The sequence below is a fragment of the Chelonia mydas genome, chromosome 1 (assembly GCF_015237465.2).
Source record: "Chelonia mydas isolate rCheMyd1 chromosome 1, rCheMyd1.pri.v2, whole genome shotgun sequence".
NCBI classification, from domain to species: Eukaryota; Metazoa; Chordata; order Testudines; family Cheloniidae; genus Chelonia; species Chelonia mydas.
In genome coordinates, this window is record NC_057849.1 from 132,747,220 (window position 1) to 132,763,740 (window position 16,521).

Consider the following 16,521-nt stretch of genomic DNA (forward strand, 5'->3'; position numbering starts at 1 on the left):
CAAAATTGTATGGCAGCAGGTTATTTGTCAGTATTTCCTGTGGTCAACAAATGCAGGAAAATTAAAGGCATAACAAGAAAGTGTTTACATATATTGCACCTTGCTTTTGTGCCAGTATTTGAATTACTGATTTTTTACATGTGGCTCTTTGAAATACTGTTTGCAACAGAAGGACAGCTGTGGATAAAGCAAGACACTGATTGCCTGATTCTTCTCACCTGCACTGACTTACCACTGATGTAATGCCATTATTACATCAGTAGAGTTACTCCTTATTAACACCAAATAAGATCAGAATCAGACCCTTATTGATAGTGTACCATGAAAGTACAAAACAAAGGAAATACAGGCAGAAACAGTTTCGATTAAAAATAAAATTGGAAATTCCTTTGTTGTAATGGGTCAGAAATATCCAGGGCTTATGTAAATATCTATTACAGATTACTTGATCTGGAACATCAAGTGGTTGGACAGGACACCAAATATTGAAGTCCTGGACTAGTGCTGCATGAGCAGTGTTAAATCCCTAATCACACAGCCTCAACTTCACCGGGCTGGTCACCTTGTACATGTGGATGATACACAACTCTGCAAAGCCATATTTTATGGACTGTTGAAAAAAGGAACATGTACCCCCGAGGCCAACAAAAACATCATAAGTATACTCTCAAAGCTCACCTAAAAGCTGAGCAAGTCAACCCAAACACTTGGGAAGCTGCTACTGCCGCTGTTAATAGGTCAGGATGGCAGCAGACCTGGTGGTCTGCAGTTAAAACCATCAAGAATAGCAGAACAGAAGAAGTCAAAGAGAAGCATGAGCAAAGAAAGCAGATCATGACAAAAACATACTGCTACATCTGCACATCCCTCATGGGTTTACATTTGCACAAGACGACACACTGAAACAAACTGACTCTCATACATCGACTATGAAGGGAGACTCCAACAACCAAATATTGATTTCTAACTACATGGGTTAGAATTTGATCTGCTTTTGATAACATGCATATGAAAATCAGTAAACTAATCAATACAGACAAAAAAAGAAAATGCATGTGCTTTCTTAAATGGAAATAGTGCCCTTAGTTACTGACATAAAATTATTTTTCAGATCTCCTGACTATTGAATGTTGTAGATGTCTCAGAGGACTGGTAATGGGATATCAAACCACTGATCTAGAGGTGAAAGGTTTGATTCAGGCCAGGTCAATAATGTGGGAGCTGTTGGTATCCTGTGTGAAATAACTTAAGGGTTTCAGTCCAGATCTTAATGGACATATCCCTACATCAGCAATCCACTAACACAATTGGAATTCATTCTCTTCCCTCCCACCCCCCCACCGTTGGCAGTCCCATCAGAGACGCTATGGTCATGTTATCTGAGAGCAATGACTACACTGTTCCCAATAGATAGGGCTTTTGCGTAGAAAGGAACTTCCAGGAAGTCCAATGAAATATATTGATACAAATGCATAATTAGCAAATTGAGATGTGCAAAACTGGAGATGGATTCACAAAACACTGTTGGTCAAGTTTTGATTTCGCAAAACCCCTGGTGGCTCACATCCAAGTCCCATATTATCTAAACCTTCACATCTCAAGGTGGTAGGTGTTGAATAAATAGTTCCTGTTTTATCCAGTCTCTGTTTCCCCGCAAAGTGTGCGTATTGAGACTGGTTTTAAAATTTGCAAAACCTCATCAGTCAAGGTTTTGGTTTTACAAATCCAGCTCCTAATTTAACTAAATCACTAAAGTCCAGATGGCAAGAAATAGGTAAGTAGTTCTAGATTTGGTCTCTCTTTCTTCTGTTGTGAAGAGGTTAACTGTCCCACTCCCTAGTCCTTTACCCCAGAGAAAGATTTCAGTAGAATACTGCAAACAGAAAACAAAAAATGCACAGTTATAACAAAAAATGCCCACAATGCCAAACCCGAATAAAACTAAAGTTTATATATTTATCATAAATCTTTAGGAGGCTGAACTTTGCTTCAAATGCTACACCTTACAAGATGCCATTTTTATTAGTGTCAAGTAATTCTCAGAACTTCAGAAGATCCGTTTAGATAAATATCTAAAAGTTTGGATGTTTTTCCAAAGCTTATTTGTGCCTCATTGATTAAGAAATTAGGCACTATATTTCAGGAGAACAGGTATTTCCTACGATAGTTCCCTGGTTTTGGTTTGCATCAGAAATACTATTAGGTCAACTTTTCTTGTGTAAGTTTCAATACTTCTGGGGCTTGTGGAAACCAGAAATGCAGATGCAGACAAAGAAGAGATTTTCTGAGTTAAACAAACATTTTTAAACCTCAAAGATTTGGTTTCAAGTGAGGGTTCAAGCTGGTTCTTAGCCAAAAGAAGTATGTTTGCCCATACTTAATAATAAAAGATCTACTATAGGGCAGATACATTCCTTTATATCAAAAATCTCTGGGCTAACTTTTGAAAAGTAACTAGTGTTTTGTATGCCAAACTTGACACTTTAAAGGGACCTTCTTTTCAGAAGGTGAGTAGTCAGCAGTTTCTGAAAAATCAGCCTCTTTAATGGGTCTTGAGTAGAAATCCCAAAATGGAGGCATCCAAAACCACTAGTCACTTTGGAAATGTAAGTCCTCTAGCTTTTCCTTATATGGTCTTCCTTTTATAATTGCACCATTTACAGCAGAAGTGCTAAATAATAACCTTTTCCAGGCATGTTGGAGGAACTTGGTTCTACCTAAGGCACATATTCTCAGTGCTTACTACAAATGGGGATGATATCACTAACCTCCTTTGTTAAGGATTTTGAGATTTACTGATGAAAAGTGCTATGTAAGAACTAGGTGTATTATTATGAATAATTATAACCAAAAATATCACACAATGTCAAATCTTATCATGCAATTAGTGATCTTCCATTAAGATGCAAGGTTGACTTAAAACTAGGGTTGTCAAGCGATTAAAAAAATTAATCGTGATTAATCACTCTTAAACAATAGAATACTATTTATATAAATATTTTTTGATGTTTTCCACATTTTCACATATATTTATTTCAATTATAACAGAGAATACAAAATGGACACTTTCACTTTATATTTATTTTTTATTATAAATATTTGCACTGTAAAAATAAAATAGTATTTTTCAATTCACTTAATACAAGTACTGTAGTGCAATCTCTTTATCATGAAAGTTGAACTTAACGTAGAATTATGTAAAAAGCCTGCATTCAAAAATAAAAACAATGTGAAACTTTAGAGCCTACAAGTCCACTCAGTCCTACTTCTTGTTCAGCCAATTGCTCGGACAAACAAGTTTGTTTACATTTGCAGGAGATAATGCTGCCCGCTTCTTGTTTACAATGTCACCTGAAAGTGACAACAGGCACTGTTGTAGCCAGCGTTGTAAGATATTTATGTGCCAGATGCGCTAAAGATTCATATGTCCCTTCATGCTTCAGCCACCATTCCAGAGGACACGCGTCCATGCTCATGTGTTCTGCTTGATAATGATCCAAAGCACTGCAGACTAATGCATGTTCATTTTCATCATCTGAGTCAGATGCCACCAGCTGAAGGTTGATTTTCTTTATTTGTGGTTCGGGTTCTGTAGTTTCTGCATCACAGTGTTGCTATTTTAAGACTTCTGAAAGCATGCTCCACACCTCGTCCCAATCAGATTTTGGAAGGCACTTCAGATTCCTAAATCTTGGGTCGAGTGCTGTAGTTATCTTTAGAAATCTCACATTGGTACCTTCTTTGTGTTTTGTCAAATCTGCAGTGAAAGCCATGTCTACACCACCCGCCGGATCAGCGGGTAGTGATCGATTTATCGGGGATCAATTTATCGTGTTTAGTGTAGACACAATAGATCGATCCCCGATCGCTCTGCTGTCAACTCTGGAACTCCACCACGGCGAGAGGCGGAAGTGGAGTCAACAGGGGAGCGGCGGCCGTCGATCCCGTGCCGCGAGGACACGAAGTAAGTGATTCTAAGTTGATCTAAGATACGCAACTTCAGCTATGAGAATAGCATAGCTGAAGTCGACATATCTTAGATCATTCCCCACCCCAGTGTGGACCAGGCCTTAGTAAAACATTGCGCTGTGACTGTTTCCCTTCTGTTTCTTGCTTCTATTGGCTCATTATTGCACTTAATTGCAATGATGTCAAGCAAGCAGATAAAGGACTATAACAGTTAAAATAGGAAATATAAATACAGAATAGTCTGATTCTCACATACGATAAGGCCGTGTTGCTCTGCCAAGTGATTTATCGATGCATTCAATGAAGTGAGCTGTAGCGCACGAAAGCTTATGCTCAAATAAATTTGTTAGTCTCTAAGGTGCCACAAGTCCTCCTTTTCTTTCTGTGTTTTGGGTGTTGCTCTTACTGATTCAGCTGTCTGGGTCCATAAAGGAACTCAATTGCTTTTTACCCTTTTTCTGAACGAAATGTGGCTGTTACACCCACCAGCTTCAATGAGGTTTACCCCAGCCCATAACAATATACATTATGAGCCACAGCCTGAAAATACCTGTTTCCTGAGTGAGGGCAGCCATAACCAAGGAAATGGAACAGCAGATTTTGCTGCACTTCCCTGTGTTGTGTGCACCATTAGCTGAGCTCTGACGTGCAAGAATATGGTGTGATAATTGTAAGAACAAAAGGTAGAAAAACACTCACGAATTGGCCTCCCCATATGCTGCTCACCCCAATAAACTGGCTGTATCGTATTACTTCTGGCCTCTCCTGTGATTTCTTTTAATTACCGCTCTCCACTGCATTACAAAATGAATAATGAGGCATTTGTCCCTGACCAGGCAGAACAATTTACTTGAGCAGGAACCACAATCTGCTCCAGCTAAAAATAAGCGTATAAAAAACCTGGAAGCGAAAATTATATCATTTATAAAAAATATTTTACATTAAATGCAAAGGACTATCTTGAATTCACCTGGATCTACAGCATTTGGCAGCAGTCACACTAAAATATGCATGTCCTCTGCAATCGAGAGACATTTCAATGTATGTACTGCATTTGTCTTTGAGAGAAAGATGGTCTCTTTCCTAGTTCCTCCTTTTCAATAATTAAAGCATATTTGTTCACTGCTTAAAGTCCAAAAGCAAAGACAATTGAAAGTAGTGGTAGCAGTTTCCTTTAATAAACTGTACAGACCTCTCTTGGGCACACGGATTTCAATTATATAGACGTCAAGCTTCAGTGAATGCACAGTTCTCCTAAATAGGGCGATGGTGCTTCCTAGGTATTTTTATTGTTGTTGTTGCTTAATATGGTTCAAGGATTACACCTAAATAAATACCTCAGAATGAAAGGCCACAAATATTCCCTGGAAATTTTATATAGAATTGTGTTCATACACCCTTTTTGTGTAGGCTTCCCACAAAATGTCTAGCAAATGAGTCTACCGGCAGAAATGTTTGTCACCACAGCCAATTGTAAACAAATACTGACTTGTTGGTAGAGATTTCAAAGTCATAATTGATAGTATGCAAATCAGAAACCTGATTCTAGGTGTTATGCTCATCCAGTTGCAAATGAGCTACACATCAAGGTGTATTAAAAATATTTGGCAAATAGTTCTGAATAATTAGAAGTAATTGTAATCTTTTTGCAGACAACCTGCACACAGAAAAATATGTAATTCAAATGAGTTATCCATTATGAATTAGTCACCCAGCTGTCAAGTTTAAGATTAGTTGAGTGAACTACATAAAACAAATTCTAAACATCCTCTTTTTAGTTTGCATTAAAGTAGAAACGAAGGATAGTTGGCTTTGAGTTCCAATGGCAAATACTGTAATTCAGAGATGGGTAATAGAAAATGTGTTCAGACACAGATCTGGTTTAGCTATCGGCTAAGGTTCAGTGTTTGGGTTGTAAGATAGATCAGAGCTAGGGTTTGGGTTCAGGTTCAGATCTAATGGCACTGAAGTATCACAAGCTTTTCTTGTAAGATTTTGGGCCCAAATGATCAAACACCCACAAGTTCAAGAAATGTGGGAAATCGCGGTGATTTCGTTGGCATTCAAACAGCAACTGAAATACTGGCTCTTCCAGTTTGAACTCCTACCTATGGTTAAATCCTCACCAAAATCCAGGAAAATTTAGCTCTTGGAATTTGAAGTGGTTTGGATTCAAGGTTCTGATTTTAATATTCAGTACCATCATTCTGTATTTAGCATGCAATGGACAGATCAGCCACACTATATGAGAAATTCCTAACTCTGACATCTAAACAGGGCGAAATTATGGCCATTTCCTAGTGCAGGAGAGCTGGAGGAGAGAGGACTCCCACCCATGGGTTGGCCATACATTGACTGCAGATACTGGCATGTGCGGGAGAGGGGGACAGCCAGTACCACTGGCAGTGCTAACAGCTTCACTGAAGGTGAGTCTGGGTGAAAGTGGGCAAGGGTCCCACAGGCATACAGGGCTATCATGGGGGGAGTCACTGGTTACACCTGTTGTACCAGTGTAGTAAGTCTCTGTTCCCACACAACACAATGGTCCTCTCATTTACACTGTGTGAATGGGAAGAGAATGTGCAAGTTACACACCCACCAGCAGGACAAGATGAAAGAGAAGAAAGCACAGATGTGGGCTTTGTGACACAGCTGTTATCGGCACAAGGTGCTGGAGGACAGAAAACCATGGCCATGGGTTGTTTGTGTGCTCTGTATGAAAAGTGTGGTAGGCTTGTGTGACGCTGGCAGACCAGGTCAATCCAGGGCCACAGGCCAATTTATTTGCTATTAGGATAGATCAAACATGGCTTCAAAGAAAAAACCTGTGTCAGTTTGGATTCTAACAGGGAAAAATAACTGAACAAGAAGACGGAGCTCCCCAGAGTTATTCTGGGTAGCCCTGAAAGACTTTTGGGAAATTGGCAATTTATTATATCACTGCCACCATTTGGAGTTACAAACTGATTTACCTGTTGTTATATATTATCTGCTTTAACCTCTCAATAACTCATTCTTTTTTCTTAGCTAATAAACCTATAGTTAGTTTAATATGGAATTGGTTGCCAGCATTGTCTTTGGTGTAAGATCTGGAGTACCAGTTGATCTGGGGTAAGTGGTTGGTCCCTTGGGACTGGGAGCAACCTGATGTGGTGATTCTTGCTTTAAATGACCATTAAATCACAAAGTCCAGTTTGTGTGGGTGGAGATAGGCGGCAGAGTTTAAGGGGACGGTCTGCGACTCCATGGTGAGACTGGTATAGTGATCCAGGAGTTTCTTTATTACTGGTTGGGGAAATCTAGCTGTAGAACACACCACCAGCTTGCGGTGTCTGCTCTTGTTTTCCGTCAGTCTGCCCTGAGGTAGGCATTCACAGTTGTGAGCTACTCCAGACAGTATGATCTTCTGAAAAGGAGATGTGGGCAAAGCCAAAACCCTGGTGCTATATGTTCCCCATTCAAAAGCAGCCTACGGGAAGTGAATACAATAGCTAGCAACAAAACTTGCCCTTTCCCTTCTGCATAGAAAAACATGACTATCCTGTATGCACAGAGCATCTGTAGTCCTACTCTGGGATTAGCACTCACTGGGAGGAGGGGGAGGCAATGTACCATTAGGATGCATTGATTTCATACTGTTAAGAGCTTGTAAGCTTCTGGATGTGTGCTTCTTGCTTGATCTTTAGTTAATGTGTTGGGAACTGTGCGATTGATTCTTCTCCGAGGAGAGAATACGTCTCTTGTACATATGATATCTGTGCTTTAGCTAGTGTCTGTGGTGATCAGTATTAGTCTTTTCCTGGTTTTACAGCACACAGTGCAAGCCTATCATACACATTCCAGACTCAGGATGCTCCTGTCTCCTGACTTTGTCCCATGCGCAAGACACAATACATGCCACATTAGACAGTGGAGCAACTTCAGGAGCTCATTAGCGTGTGCTGAAGTGACATAAGGTCACTGAGTTGCAATGGTGGAAGCAGTTGGTTTATACTGGTAAAGCCTTCCTATTAATTACTGCCAAAGTCTGCAATATTGTTTGCAGTTTTGTTGTAGCCAGATTGGTCTCTGGATAATAGAGATACAAGCTGGGTGAAGTAATATCTGTTATTGAACCAACTTCTACTGGTAAGAGACAAGCTTTCTAGCTTACTCAGAGCTCTTCTTCAGGTCTGGGAAAGGTACTCAGAGTGTCACAGCTAAATTCAAAAGTGGAACAGATTGTTAAGCATAAGGAGTCAACACATGTTGCAAGAGACCATTCAAGGTGAAGTGGGCAATTAACACATCTGCAGTCATAGGACAAAGGAGGGTTGGGGGGTTATAAATTGTTGCAATGACCCATACATCCAGTGTCTTTAGTGAGTCCATGATTTTTAGTGTCAAACAAAGTTATAAATTTAAGCTCCCAGGCTCATCTTTTGAAGGTGTTGTGCAGGTTTCCTTTGAGATTGAGGACTGAGAGGTCAGATATGGATTAATTGCTTTGTGAAAAGTGTTCACCCATGGGTGATATGGTATTTTTGTCTGTTATTTTTCTGTGCGAGTTCATCTGAGAGCATAGTGATTGTCTCATTTCACCATTATCCAGGCATTTAACGCACTGGATGAGGTACACCATATGTTGTGATAGGCATGTGTAGAAATCATGAATCTTGCAAGTTGTGTTGTTGGAGGATGTTGATCTTTGTAGTAGTGGAGATATGTCTGCAGGTTTTGCATCGGTTTTTCTGCAGGGTCTGGTGCTGCTTTGAATGGTATGTCTTGGTTTGTGGAGAGCTTGCTTCAGATAAGCCTGATGAAGTTGTGGGTTATTTGAAGGCCAGGAGATAGTGTTTGGGAGAGATTTCTTTCAGGATGTGGGTTGTAATTTTTTAATAATACCCCATACGGGTTCCAGTGTGGAATATAGGGGACAACTAGGGTGTGTAGTCATTGGGGGGTTTTTTGGTCCTGTATTGAAACAGGTTTTCTCGGGGCATTCCATTGTCCAGTCTATTTCTCTGGTGAAGTGTCCTCACTCAGGGAAGGAGGTTTTAAGCATGTTAAGGTGTGTATCTCAGACTTTCTCCCCGGAGCATATTTTGTGATATCTGAGTGCTTGGCTGCAGATAATAGATTTCTTGGTATGTTTGGGGTGGTTACTGGATCTGTGAAGATAAGTGTGTTGATCCATGGGTTTCTTGAATACAGTTGTCTGTAGGGTTTCATTGCTGAAACTGATCATGGCGTCCAGGAAGTTAATGCTAATATGGGATTGTTCTAGGGACAGTTTGATGGATGGGTGGTCTACAATATGCCAGATATCTACACCGCTAACCTCTCCTACAATAAACAGAACAACTCATTGATGAGCTGTTCTTTGTTCTGTGGTGCATTCTGGTTTACAACTTGAGGTGTATCAGAGTTAGTTACTCATGATAAAAACAAACAAAACAAACAAACAAACAAAACCACAGTCAAGCACATGGAGAGAAAAATACCAGGGGTGAAATCCTGGTCCTACTGAAGTCAACAGCAAAACACCTTGACGTCAATGGGGTCAGGATTTCACCCCAGGTCTCAAACACCAGACTGATCGGTACAGTATGAAAGATTGGGGAAGAGAGAGTGAGAGATGTAACCTGTCTTATTATCCGTTCCTTATGTTTGGAGCTGTGTACAGTATTTTACAAGTATCACTCTTATATACTCCTGAGTGGATATATACCTGCTGCCTTGCACTGCTTCGTCAGTTAGCATAAACCTAGCCGATTGCTATGGTTACGTGATATCTGCTGCTGATCTCTAAGAAAAATAAGTGTATGTGCTTTTTCAGCATTTAGGTAAACATTGCATTTTTTCTTATCTGAAATTTCCCTACTCATTGAAACTACATTCACTAATGACAAATTATAGACAATTATAATTAGTATAGAATGCTGCATTACATCTCCTCATAAGACAAGCTACCACATCAGACCTGTCTTGTGCATTCTATACTGACTTCTCATAGAATATCAAGTCAACTTCAAGGTCTTGATCCTTATTTCCATGGTCAGTGGCTTGGTCCCAGCATATGTAAAAGATTGCCTAGATGTCCAGGTTGAGGACATGTCATCATTGATCACTCTTCTGGCACAATGGAGCTTTTTTGCCAAAAGGGTAAAATTCAGCTGAATGAGGGACAGAGCTCTTTCAGGGGCTGATCCAAGGCTGTGATATGAAATCCCATGGGAACTAAGGACAATCACAAAGCTCCCCACCTTCCACTCCAAATGTCAGGCACATGTATTTGCCCTTGCCTTCTCTAGCTTAAACACATAGCAGCAGGAATATTTAAAAAAAAAAATCCTACCAAACTGCAGCACTGCACTGCACACACAATTCTCCCCTGTAGCGACGTGACAACTCACCAGTGCGGCCCCTCCTGCTGGTTGTCTCAGGAATTAGCTCTTCCAGCCCAGAGCGCCCTCTGCAGGCCAGTGTCTCACCTGCCACTGGCCCCCCATGTCCCTCCTGGGTTCTGCCCTCTGCAGTACCCCCACAGTTTCTTGGTCTCCCCCCACCAGGGAACCCCCAACCCTCTATCCCCACCTTGCCTCAATGGCTACTGCCAATCATTGTCTAGCCCCCCACTCACTGGGGCAGACTGCAGTCTGTAAACCACTCATCATCAGCAAGGGGAGTTGGACCAGCTGCCTCTGCCTATTCCCAGGCTACCCCTCTGTAGCCCCAGTACCTTTCCTGGCCTTTAGCAAGGCCTGCAGCCTGGGGGTTTTCCAGGTTGGAGCTCCCCAGCTCCTCTGGCCTTCCCCTCTAGGTACCCTGCTCAGCTCCCAGGCAGCCAGGTCCTTCTCTCCCTACAGCTAGAGAGAGACTATTTTTGAGCACCTGGCTCACAGCCCTTTTATAGGGCCAGCTGTGGCTTGATTGGAGCGTGGCCCCAGCAGTGGCTGCCTTCCCAATCAGCCTAGGCTTTTCCCTCAGCCCCAGCCCTCTCTAAGGGCTGGCTTTAACCCTTTTAAGCCAGAGCAGGGTGACCGCCCTGCTACATCCCCCTAGAGAAAGAATGAAAGAAAAAACAAACCACACGTGACAAATATCAATCATGCCACCTGATGCACTACTGGAAAGTACTTGGATACTAAAGTGATGATTGGAGTCCCTTGTTTTTGATCCAAAAACTGGCATGAGATTGTAGCCAAGAGGGCAAAACCCTGCTGGAAAAGTTTGAAGGACTGGAAACTGACAGTCTCCATGTGGAACAGAGGTGAAACTAGGTAAGCTAGCAAGCATGTAGACTGCTTCTTATTTTCTCATGTTTTCTCTGTAATGCTTTTGTCCTAAAATAAATGTACTGTGTTCTGTGAAAGCTAGCTGGTCATTGGTATTCACTGTCACAGCCTTTGAGAAAGAGAGAGAGAGAGAGACAGACAGACAGACAGAGAGTGCATGCGGGGGGATACGCACAGTAAAAGGCAAGAAGAACTGCTGCCTAAATCACCGGTCTGGAGACAAAGGGATGCAGGTCTTCATCTTGAGAGAGGTCATTGCTAAGAAGTCTGAGATCCTTAGTGGGTTCCCTGAAAGGTGGTCAGAGGTCTACTTAACCTCTGAACTGTGATAGTGACATCTAGGGTGCTATATTCAACTCTTAAATAATAAATAACAACACTAATTGTACACATTTATATCCACTGAGGAGAGACTGTAGATCAGTACATGCACATTGACCTCATCTCCCATCATTCCAAGATATGACTCCACAATTTGGTGCTTTGCTGGGCCATGAATCATCAGCTCAGCCTTCTACAACATCCCACATTAAATAAGCGTCTGCCAGGCAGAAACCAATTGAAAAGAATGCTGGCTGCCATGAGAAAGGAGGAAAGACTTAGGTTGGTGATGGAGATGACTCATTGGGAGAAACAAAAATGATAATCCAGAGCACGTAAAACAAATATACCAGATGGGAATAGGATAAATTAGTACTTCAAAGAAGCAACACTGGACTCAAGGCAAATGAAGTACTTCAAGACAAATGCTGTGCATATGTTCTGAGAGCCGGTCTAATGCTAAAATCATCAGCAAGAACAAGAATCAGCGGAATATTTTAACAGAGCAACCAGTGAAGTTAAGAATTGCAATAAGACGTGGAAAAAGGACAAATGTAGCCGCTTGTCTGTCCTGGCAGTGAAAATGAGGCTTGTTGTTGAAAACTGGAGGCAAACAGCTAAATAGAAAGAAGGGTGAACATGAACACTGCTCAGCTGCTTGGCAACAGAGAATTTTTAAAGGCCAAAAGGGACCATTATGATCATCTAGTCTGAGCTCTTGCATAATACAGACCATGAAATTTCACCCATTAATTCCTGGATTAAAATAAAGGCTAGGAAGAGCCTTTAAATTGAGCCCAGTGTAATAGGTGGCACATAGCCACCTCAGCCCAGAAGGAGTACCAAGAAGCACTAGTGAGTAAGGTCCAAATCCAAAGCTTACTTGAATGGTCCCTTGAAATATGTGTTAACTACTTCAGTCTGTTCAAACGTTGTATTTAGCAGTGACACTTTGAGTTAGTTTACCAGACCTGAAGAAGAGCTCTGTGTAAGCTGAAAAGCTTGTCTCTCTCACCAACAGAAATATTACCTAACCCACCTTGTCTCTCTGAGGTCAATAGGAATGATTCTATGGACTTTAGTGGGCATTGGATCAGGCCCTTAGAGTCACCATTCCTTCATTGTTCCCCTGTTCTCTAGGGAAACACAATCTCCTAAATGCTTTTACTGGGGTGTAGTATAGTCCTCCTGTCCTACTCCCCATGTGCCTGACCAGCTCCGTACCCCATCCCCATGCACTTGCTTACAGTGGGGAGTATCAGGTTTGCAGTCTTTGCTTCATCCATCCCCCAATCCCATGCCTGGAGCCACAATCCACTAGGAGAGGAGACTCTACTCCCTCTTGCTCCCCTGCTTAACTGCAAATGACCAGAGCAGAAACTCTCAGGGCCAGACTGTGAATCCCTTACATCAATGAGTGGTTACAGGAGTTGTTGTGTTGACTTCGGTGGGGCTACTTCTGTGAGGAGCTGCTTGCCAGTGTGGGTTGGGGGTTCACAATCAGCCTTAGACTAGTAAAACCTCAAATGTTTAGAATTAAATTGTGAAGTTAATTACTACTAGGTAAGTATCATCATCTTATGAACATTTGCTAAATCTCAGCAACAATAGGCTAGAAATAGCTATTTTGTTAAGGCATCTGCAAAGGCAACTCTCCCTGAATAAGTGGAACACAGGCACTTCAATGAATTCTGCAACTACTACTGGAAAACACAGTCTGATGATAGGAAAACTCTGTTAAAACTCAAAAGCAGTTTGGGACAAGCATATGGGTCAGGTATTTTATCCAAAACAATTTCCCCACCCCAATGATATAGAACCCTCCTGAAAGGACTATACATTTAAATTTATTTACAGAAGGGTTTTATTATGAAGCCTAGGCCCAGTATTGCCACTCGCAGGTGTTCAAAAATCATGAGACTGGCTTAAAAATTATGAGATTTTTATTTGCCTTCTGGTTTTTAAGCCGTTTGGGTTCATGTTTTCAAGTTTATCTGTGCAACCATGAGGGCTAGAAACTTTTCGGTTTGGTTAAAAAACCCCCCCCAAGATTCTCACGATTCCATCTTGAGCTATAGCTTTGAGAAAAACACCAAATATGGCAAGACTGTCAATAAAACCAGAAGATGTGGCAGCACTGCAGGCTTTCAAGGGAAGGGTGTGCTTTGGCATGGTCTCTACTTCTACAAAAATTGCACAAGAGGCATTCTGCGGTGATGGAGAAAAGACAAATTGAAATAATTTTGTTAGACCCTACTGACAATGTGGAATGCTGACAGATCCCAGTCATCAACGGCATCAAACCTGGGACCGCTGGAGCTTGATGCACAAGCTACTACTGCATGAGCTAAAAGACACATCCCTCTTAGCACAGGTGATAGCAGACTCATCAATCTCTAGCTGGTCTGAGTGCTAATAGAGGGGACAGAGTGCCACACCAAGCAGGCGTGGGTTAAAAATGCATACCTGAATACAAATACCTTGAAATGCGATTCTGGCCTACCACGCACCCTGTGAAACCTTAGTACACTTATGCAAAAGCTCTAGACCGAAATCATTCTCTTGCGCAAAATCATGGATGCTGAGGTAGTTGGCCTTGAGATGTCAAAAGTGTATTTTTTGTTTGAAAAAAATTATTGCCAGGCCAGTCGTCTAATAGGCAGCACAATGCACCAGAACACAGGACTGTCAGTTTGGGGTCTCAGTGTCCTCCCCCAGTCCCAGGGGTGTCTCATATAAATGAGTATCACAATGAGTTGCAGCAAGCAAAGAAGAAATACCCTTTTTAATTGTTCCATTTCAAGGTGTTATCGGAAAATAAAGAGGAATTTCTGCTTTTTTTTTTAAATAGCTGCAGCTGATTGTGTGGGTCCCTGCTTTCTGTTTAACTGGTGTTGAGTTTTGTTAATGGTTTTGCGCAGTCAGGCTCTTTCAACACATCTCTCATCATTGCATGTTTCAAAAAAATATGAAGCCGAGAGCAATGCAACATGCATAACAAAATATAGAGACTCCAACTTGATCTACACTAGAAAATTAGGTCAGTACTATAACTGCATCCCTCAGGGGTGTAAAAAATCAACACCCCTAAGCGATGCAGTTAAACCAACCAAGGTAGATAGCCAAAGTTGGCAGGGGAACTTTGCTGTCGACCTAGCTACTGCCTCTTGGGAAGGTGGAGTACCTATGCCAATGGGAGAATCGCTCCCATCAGCATAGGTAGTATCTGCACTGCAGTGCTATATAGCTGCACTACTGAAGCATTTTAAGTGTAGACAAGCCCTTAATAGCAGAATTAGGGACATTTTAATGCAAACGAGCAATTTCTTTCAAGAAACGATATTGAAAAGCTCCAATCCAAGAGACTGGAATGTGAAGCTTGTGGGAAATGTTATCTTACTGGCCTCTTGTCTGCCAGTGAGTGTGAAATTGCTTATTATGCTGGGAGAAACCAACTGTCATCCCAGGCAGAGAAAGATTAATGTAAACTTGTTAAACCTTCAGTAACCACAAACAGCACAGAAGCCAAGGGAAAAGCCTTTAACACACCATATGTAAAAGTGGAGGGTTGGGTTGTGTGTCCGTTACAATAAATACTTGCCGTAAAAAAATAAACCTTAGGAAAATGGGACTATACCATAGATGCAGCTGGAAGATCATCAGGCGTGATTGTGCTGTAAATCAGCTATCATCTGTATAATCAATATGGCACGGAAGTTAAGACACAAGATTGCACAGGATATAAGTCCAGGGTGGAATTTTGCACTAAATAAATGAGAAAATTGCAGGAAACTTATACAATGTTCACTTCACTCTTAAGTGCGGAAAACTCTTTAATTCATTGGAAAGAAGGAGTGTTTTTAACTCAAGTTAGCTAACACATGTTAAAATCCTAATGTAGACAAGGAAGTTCACCCCAGGGTTTGTCTTGCTAGCTAACATATCTTAAGAACACACCTTTGTCCCTAGAGGAGATATGTTCTAGGATAGAATACAGCCAACCCGTAGAAGTCTCCCACAAAGCTCTTCACATCTCAAAACACCAGCCCTATCATGGGAGTGTTGTAAGCAGAACAACCACACAGGGAGCCAACCATGCTGCCTGCAAAGCAATGGGAAAGATGAGATGCAGATTGTGAATAAGCTGCCATACAGGGGAATGTTTGGGGTGGACCAAGGAAGGGGAAATTGGATATTTGTTTTTAGAGGTTCAGTGGCTCACTATCTCCATCCGATGAAGTGAGCTGTAGCTCACGAAAGCTTATGCTCAAATAAATTGGTTAGTCTCTAAGGTGCCACAAGTACTCCTTTTCTTTTTGCGAATACAGACTAACACGGCTGTTACTCTGAAACCTATTCCAGAGAGAAAACATACAAGTGAGTGCCTAGCCCACTGGTCAGAACAGAATCCGTAGAAGGGTTGCACTGTGGGCCTGTGGCCCATCAGCAAGTCGGGTAGAACAGAATTTACCCCCAACTGCACACAAAAAGCCAATCTATGTGGGCTTTGCATAGGCAGGGATGAGTGGCTCTGTTCGAGCACAAATGTAGATCATATTTCCCTAATGTAGTAGATGGGCATTTCAATATGTAAATCAACAAAGAATTTGGCCACAGACATAGTTGTAAATGCCTGTTAATTTTCACAAAACCAATCCAAAACCACACCATTCTACAGAAGGGATCTCACTGCCTCTCTGGCCAAGCTTATTTTTGGTGGTGTCAAACTTGCATACGCCATCTGGGAAGTTTCCCAGATTTGTTGTGAAAATTATGTGAAGCTACACAGTGCCACCAACAGTAGCACCAAAACCACTCTGAGTACATGCTGGTTGCTGGCCATCTGGCATTTTAAATAAGCAATTTAGAAAATGGCAGTTTCGGTGAGAGCTGCCCACACAGTACTTCTCATTGGACTAAATTCATGTAACTTTGCAGGGCTTTTCTGAGCCAA

General features: G+C 41.6%; 1 long non-coding RNA gene across 1 annotated transcript in view; it reads right to left on the reverse strand.

Moving 5' to 3' along the window:
* Window positions 1-1,345: 1,345 nt before the first annotated feature.
* Window positions 1,346-16,521, reverse strand: part of LOC119566431 — a 113,619-nt gene continuing 98,443 nt past the window's right edge. Inside the window, exon 5 of the long non-coding RNA XR_005225501.2 lies at window positions 1,346-1,873. This is a non-coding gene — a long non-coding RNA (uncharacterized LOC119566431). The remainder of the gene's footprint in view (window positions 1,874-16,521) is intronic.